The following is an 8,589-nucleotide window of genomic DNA, read 5'->3' as shown; positions in this document are numbered from 1 at the left end:
CTTATCTTTACCCAAAGACTTGGTAAAGATATCTGCAACCTATTCATGTATCTTTACATGCATAAGATCCACTCGTCTTGTAAGAACCATCTCTTTGATGAAATGGTAGTGTACCTCTATGTGTTTCGTCCTGGCATGATAGACTAGATTCATAGCTAGGAGTACACTACTCAGATTATCACATAGTAACTTCACTGGAGCATCTACTTGTATGTCCAAATGAGCCGTAACCTTGAGCAGCCATGAAATCTCGCATGCTGCCAATGCAAACACCCCTGTACTATGCCTCAGTACTCGACAAAGAAACCATAGGCTGCTTCTTGTTGCTCCAGCTAATCATGCCGCTACCAAATCCAAATGCATATCCACTGATAGATCTACGGTCATATGAGCAACCTACCCAATCTGCATCTGTGTATCTAGTCAATGTCAAGGGCTTATCTCTAACATAGAACATCCCATACTCTATGGTGGACTTAATATATCTCATAATACGTCTAACTGCATCCAAGTGCAGCTTTCTAGGCTTCTTTATAAACTGTCTTATGAGCCCTACAGCATAGCTCAAGTCAGGCCTAGTGATGGTCAAGTAAATCAAGTTGCCAACCATCTGCATGTACATAGTCACATCCTCTACTTCAGCCCCAGCGTTCATGTCTAGCTTGACATTCTGATCAAGAGGTGTATCCAATGGTTTGCATTTAGCCATGCCATACTTCTTCAACATCTCCATGGCATAGTGCTTCTGCATCAGCCATAAACCATTTTCAGCTGGAACTACCTCAATGCCCAAGAAATACTTCAGTTCTCCTAGGTCTTTCATGTCAAATTCAGATTTTAGAATCTTCATTACATGCTATATGCCCAAGACATCATCAGTAGTGATTATCAAATCATCAACATATATGACCAGCACTACCAAGCCACTGTCAATCTTCTTTGTAAATAGGCTGTGATCAGCCTTGCCAACAACAAAACCCAATCTCTGCAAGTAGTTACTGATCCTAGCATGCCAAGCTCTCGGAGCCTGCTTCATCCTGTACAATGCCTTTTTCATCCTACATACATAATGCTAAAAATCAGGGTGAACATACTCTTCCGGCTGAACCATATAGATATCCTCTGCTAGGTCACCATTAAGAAATGCATTCTTAATGTCCATCTGCTGCAATTTCCAACCTTTAGTAGCAGCCAAGGCAATCACAGTGCGTATGGTTGCCATCTTGGCAACAGGGCTGAATGTTTCCTCATAATCAAGTCCATACTGTTGGGTATACCCCTTTGCAACCAACCTGGCTTTGTATCTCTCCACACTACCATCTGACTTGCATTTGATTTTCTAGACCCATTTGCAGTCAATGGTCTTTTTTCCTTCAGGTAGTGGCACTAAATCCCATGTCTTATTTTCAGCCAAGGCATTCATTTCTTCGTCCATGGCTACACACCAGTTCTCATCTTTCACTGCTTTAGCATATGTACCTGGTTCTTTAACCTCCATCACTTTTGTCATGTAAGCATAATGCTTTGCGGACTAACCACTGTATATCAACCTATCAATAGCGTATTTGACCCTTTGCGAGTGTCTAAGCTATGGTGCACTACTCGATTCCCCTCTCTCATGAGGCGGAATATACCTTCTCTGCCTCGTGCCAGGCATATAGACAGTTGGAATACCAAGTTCGCTATCTAAAGTATCAACAGACTCATAGCCAGAAGTCATTCTGCCATGTGTCATCATACCAGATGCATCCTCAATAACTTTCTCTTTTCCTTTGCTGTCCAAGACATCATGTCTCCCCCTCATTGACATACTAGTGTCAATGGATGGTGAGATCCTCAATCTCCCTGTCCATGGGGATATTGTCTGACTACTAGGTCCTGTAATAGTAGTGCTCTGCTGTAAATCAACTGTAGAGACTTGAGTGGAAGGCATATCCGATGGCACTGCAACTGGTGATACATACCAAGAACCCATCTCATCAAAGATAACATCCATGCTCACCAAAGTCTCCCTGGTAGAGGGACCATAGCATTTGTATGCCTTCTTCTCTTGTGAATATCCAATGAAAACACAGTTATGCGCTTTGGGATCCAGATTCTTCCTTTTCTCATCTAGAATATGCACATAAGCAAGACAGCCAAAGACTTTCATGTGACTTACATCCGGATTATAGCCATATAGCTTCTCAAACGGTGTCATCTCACGAATACCTGTAGTGGGAGTCCTATTCAGAATGTATACGACTGTCATAACAGCCTCTGCCCAATAGTAAAGCGGCGTATGCTTTTCATTCATCATGGCCCTAGTAGCTTCCATCAGAACCATGTTCTTTCTTTCAACTACTCCAATCTGCTGCGGAGTGTAGCTACAGGTTAGCTATCTACGAATGCCATTTTCAGCCAAGAAATCATCAAATTCATTTGATACATACTCCCCACCACTGTCAGATCTCAAGCAAGAGATGTAGCATTGAAACTCCTTCTCAAATTGTGCTTTAAATTGCTGAAAAACAACAAAGACCTCATCTTTTGTTTTCAATATGTAAAGCCAGGTATAGCGACTGTAGTCGTCAATGAAATATACATAATATCTGGAACCTCCCATAGATGCATTATGAGCTGGCCCCCAAACATCAGAGTGCACTAGCTGTAATGGGCGTGTACTCTGCCTTACATGCCTAACAAACATCAATCTAGACTACTTACCGAACTGGAAAGCATCACATACATGACCAATATCTGAATATTGGAACTTGGGTAAACCTGTAACTAGCTGTTTTTTCTGCATAATTTGCAGCCTTTGCAAATTGACATGCCCCACTCTCTTGTGCCATATTTCCAAATCCCTAACAGTGCCAGAACCATAGGTAAACATAGCTGAATTCAGTTCTGGCAAAGAAGCATCAAGAGTAAACATTCGGCCATTCTTGTGACCATGAGATATCAACTTGCATCCATTGCCAAACTCTTCAATAAAGCAGCCATGTTTATTGAATCTAACCTGCAAGTTATGCTCCGCCGACAGACAATAGGTTCTTCGTAATCGATGGGACATGAAATACATCATGCAAAATTTTATTTCTGCCATCATGAACCACAAGAGGCACTTTGCCTTTATGCTCAATGCTATGCTGTGTATCATCACCTGTGCATACATAGCCATGCTTTTCAGCCACCATATTAGTGAACCAGTCACCGTGAGGGGTCATGTGATTTGACACCCCTGAATCAATGTACCACACTGCATCATCAGATGATTTTTCAGTAGCCTTATCTTTGACATATTGCATGGCAAACAATCTATCACCAGAGTCATCTACCTGACTGGACATGGCATAGTGTCCATGCTGTTTGCCCTTCTGGTTTCCCTGCTTCTTCCAGCAATCCTTTGCAATATGCCCATACTTTCCGCAGTAATGACAATCCTTATCCTTGTTCGGATTGTCAGACGAACACTGTTGCTGCTATGAACCTTTGCCATGGGAGTTAGATCTCCCCCTGCCTCGAACATTTCCACCACCTCTTGCATTTGATGACAGTTGATTGCGATTACCATAAGATGCATTCTACTAGCCTCCTCTGCCAGATCCATAGCCCCTACCACGATTGCCATAGCCATGTTGATTCAAGTAAAAAACTGCATCCTTATTCTTTGAACTACTTGACCCTGTAGCTAAGCCAAGCTTCACCTCTTCATGAATCAATAATGCAACCAGCTCATTAAAGTCAGGCATTTCAGCCCGCACAGACACTGAAGTGTCAAAATACTTGTATTCAGGACCAAGCCATTCAAAGTCACTGCAACCATATCTTCATCTTCAACCTGTGAACCAACAGATGCCAACTGATCTGCTATGGTCTTAACCTCTATGACATAATCCTGTATGGATCTGCTCTTCCTCTCCATGCTATTGAATTTCTGCTTCAATTGTATCTTCGTGGCACTTGTGGTTGTGCCATAGTATTTGACCAATATATTCCATGCATCTGCTGGGGATTTATAGTTCATGATCTGCATCACCATAGCATCCGAGATACATAATGACAGCCAATATAAAACCCTACGAGCTCTTTCCGTCCAAGCTCGATGCGCTCGTCTTTGATCAGCTGTAGGATTCCTTTCTGGAACTTCAGGTTCAACCTCAACACCTATCACTAAGTCCTAGTATTCTTTGCCTATCAGAAAGTTCTCCATGCGGAATTTCCATATTGCATAATTGTTGCTATCAAGCTTTTCTCCCACAATCTGGGTTACGTTATCAGTTCTATCAGCATTTGCCATGTTGTAGACCTTGCCTGACTACCTGCAAACCAAGATCTTCTTAACAATTCAACTTCAGCCCGGAACTGTTTATGACAGTTTTTTGCAATTAATTGTAGTAAAAAACCAAGGTATTTCAGCCCACTAACAACCCAAAATAGCCCACAAACAAGTGGCTTAACTTGTAGGTAAGACAGTCAGTACAAGTGCTATGTATTTACTTCAGTTTGAACTCCTGCAACCTCACTGCCAAAGTACATACATGCAGTCTGAAAACTATAATTCTATGAGTGACCAGTAGTGGTTTCAAGTCCAAAACTGAGTGGTATACATGTCATACATGTCCCAAACTTTTATAGATAGTTGCTAGTACATGTGACAAGCTGTACATAGGCATAGAAGCACAAAACAGTATATAACCAGCATATAATAATGTCGTAAATACATTCCCAGATTTCAAACAGCCAATGCACTGGCAATAGGGATTGATTTTAGTCCCAAAAAACCATAAAACATTTGCATCACTTCCATTTCCAATGCTCCAGCATTTAACAGCTCACAGACCAAGTCTTCAAGTACCTATGGGGCTAACCAAATCAACTAGTTCTTCCAAGAACAAGAATAACCAATTAGTGCTTTATGTCTGCAATTTTTTTTCAATTTTTAGCCTATCACAAGCTCTTAGATCAAGCCATTCCAAGCTCCAAATTTATGTCAAAATACCCAAGAAATATGACATGTCTTCTACCAAGCATCATGTGCTACATTCACACTCAATGTACATGCCAAAGTGCATCCAAAATGCAGACACCACAACTGTATAATGTCCCTGTAACTCCAATAACAATTCAGCCATGTATATTCAAATCTACACAACTCTATTACAGCTCATACATGAGCTCCCACAGGGGCAATAGCAGAGTATACCCTTCAAGAACCTTCCTTGGTATGCATCCATGCTCTACGCCACTTGACAAGTGCTTTTCACCTTAAATCTCTGCCAATGAGAGCAGCCTATTCATAGGCACAGTCCACACAAACATTTCAGAGTATATTCAGATCAAATTTTATGGTAATGATGATGAATGCCCACTTGTTGATGCTCAATGGAGCCTTGGTGAGCCTCCAAACAAGCCACACACTTGTTAATGCTCAATGGAGCCTTGGTGAGCAGACCTTATAATAAATCCCAACCATGGAGTTCAGCCTGCAAAACAGGCGCAATCACGCTGGATAGACTGACCTCTTCTGTTGCACGATTTGATGATTATTATAATGATGAAGCACTCACTAGTGCTCAACCAATCTCCTTGGGAGACTCCTCAGTAAGCCACAGCTCCTCCTTCAAGCAATGAGAATCCAATTTTTAACAATGCATACCTCTGTGTGACCATTGATGGAAATGACTGTCAGTCCCCTTCCTTTTCCAGCTCTTCAAGTCAATCTTCAAGTCTTCTTCTTCAATGCATTCCACTAGTGAGCCCATTCATGGCTCTGATACCATGTTAGCTTTCATGGATGCAGATAGAGAGCAACACACAGAGTGAAGCAACATGCTTCCTCTCTCATTCTACTCCTTTACTGAAAAGACATAGGTCAAGTATTTACAGGTCCATAAGGACCATTCACACCAACCATAAAGACTAGAGTATCGACTTATTTAATATACTTGACTAATATAGCTAGACTAGTTGTGTCACGCTCAAACACATATGAAAGAGCTTGATATTCTAACAGGCCATACCAGATTATATTTCTTCTCAGCCTCATTTTCCAAGCAACAATAGCCACAATAAAAGTTAGATTCAAAAGAAAAGAAAAAAAACACTAAAAAAGATAACCTAAAGCTTAATAACCCATACACTCTATCATTCATATCCAAAATGAAAATATTTTTACAAGGGTTTAACTCTTTATTAAAGCTTTGTCTTCACATCTAACTAAACTAATAGACCCATACATTGGAATATACCTACCTAAAGACACGTCTATATATATGTCCTTACCCTTTTCTTTTGACTAACTTTGAAGTGTTTGGCAGATACTTCTTTCTTCTGCTATTGGGACATAGAAGTTGTCTTGTGATCCCTTGGTGAAGATAAAATCCTATCCTTTGAAGACTAGTAAAGTTTTTCAGTGTGGGAGTGTGATGGAGGTAGGAGTTCCCTTACTCTAGTAGTCATGGATTTGGAGTCCCATATCCTACCATGGCTAGGCCTTGTGATCAAAGTTGTATTACTAACAATTTTGGAAGTGTTTTGTGTTAGAGAGTGGTTCTTCTTTGACAAGGTTCGTGAGGATGCTTCACGTTGTCGTTGTGTTGGGGGTTGAAAGTCTTCCACCGAGGTTTAGAGCAGAAGAGGAGTGTGGGATTCAAGGTTAGGAGAGGGAGAAAAGATTGGGGTTTGATAAGACTTAGGTTTTAGAGATGACTCAGTTGAAGAAGAAGACCTCAAGCTTTTTCTTTTACTTAGCATACATGAATGGAATGAAAGACTTTGTCTTGATTACATCAAATGCATATGCGGATAATAAACCAATACATTTAGGGATTATCTCAGATTTAATCCAAATTCATACTTCAAATGCAAGCTCAAACGGTTTCTATTTCATGAATATTAATGGACAACTCCAAGATACAAGTATTTTGGTGGTAGACTCTACTACATCCAAGACATAGATGAAAATCTCATGAAATGCATTACTTCAGCCCTCTTTTAAAATAGTAATTTCCAAGCCATAAACAAGCTCCAAAAATGCACATAATCTCAAGAATAAGCCTCTCTAATCATTCTCAAATGAAGTCCTGATGTTAAGAGGTCAATTCCTTCTCTTGCAACCACATAGATCACTTGATTTCTCTTCAAAATGGACAAGAACAGTGGGCTGCTCTATTTATGACTGGTTTTTTCAGTCCAAAACAGCCCATACACCTCCAAAATCCTCCCCTTTGCTTGCCCCAAAGTCACTCAAGTACTTGGGTACAAGACGGGCTTCATTGGACTATGAATATGGTAAGAGAATGGAAGAAGACGTACATAAGAGCAAGCTGAATACTTTTTCTCAGTTTTTCCCTTTTATGGACTATTATACCACTCATTTTTTTCATACCAAATGGACGGGCAAGAAGAGATCTCACCTTCTTTGTTTGTATCTCCTTCTTTAGATTCAGTTTGCCTTGAGTTTTCATGCTTTGGAGCATGCACCATAGCCTTCAGCTCACCCTCCATTTGCCATAGGTATGCATGCCCGAAATTTGCACTAAAAAATGCAGGCTACACTCCCTTTAGCTCCCACACTACAGTTTGACCATTTAGGTCACTTATAAGTCATATAAGTCCATTATTCCAGGTCCCATACAAATCTAGTGAACTTTTGGCACTTCTCTTGATTTCGAGGCAAATATTCCTCTTGAACCAATGTGACTTAGCTTGCAGACTGTCAATTACCTCAAGTTGATCAAGTTGTGGGTTCCCATAGACTTAATTTTTGTCAATATACATGGTACATCTGAAAATTGCATGACAGTTACAAAAGAACTTATGAAATTAAGTGATATCTAAGTCGGATGTTGGGTAACAATGACTGAATTATGTATGAAAGTTTCTCATGTGAATCCTAATGAAGTTCTTCTATAAACATAAGGACTCTATGATTTATATCATGAACAGAAAAATCTTTGACATTCACCCCCTCCTAACCTGCACATCCTGTGGCATGTGCCATTTCAAAAAAATGCAGGTCAAGAAGGCTCTTCTTCTAATATATATTCATCTTCATCATCTAAGTCTCTTTCATCTTCCTTGTCTTCAAGTAGATGGCTCACATCCAAGTCATCAAGCTCATAAGTAGAAGACTCTCTTCGCTTGAAGAGCTTGATACGCTTACCGGCTTGGTACATTGACCATGGTTCCATCCATTTCAGCCAAAGTATTAGTAGCATTATTATGTACCACCTTCACCACATATGGTCCAAACCATCGCTTGGCTAGCTTCCTATGAGCACTATATTGATTGTCTAGGCTATTGTCATAGACAAGTACCCAATCATTTTCTTGAATAGATCTTGGACGGAGTCGATGATGCTTGTCCAACCTCTTCTTATTCTTCAATCTTGCTGCCTTCAGCCTTTCAATGGCTATTTTGACATCTTCTGGCCTTCTTTCAAGCTGCCTTATGCGCAAAATTAGCAGCTCTTCTCTATTTATGCCTTCATCCCAAGGCAAGATACTCCATGTAATAATAGACTTCTCAATAGGCATAATAGGTGGCTACCCATATATTAATTTAGCTAGCATATAACCTATTACTACACTATGGGTAGTTCT

Source organism: Lygodium microphyllum, chromosome 1 (assembly GCF_053477565.2).
Source record: "Lygodium microphyllum isolate KBCC chromosome 1, Lygodium_microphyllum_v1.1.10, whole genome shotgun sequence".
Lineage (NCBI taxonomy): Eukaryota > Viridiplantae > Streptophyta > Polypodiopsida > Schizaeales > Lygodiaceae > Lygodium > Lygodium microphyllum.
This window is presented reverse-complemented; position numbering follows the sequence as displayed.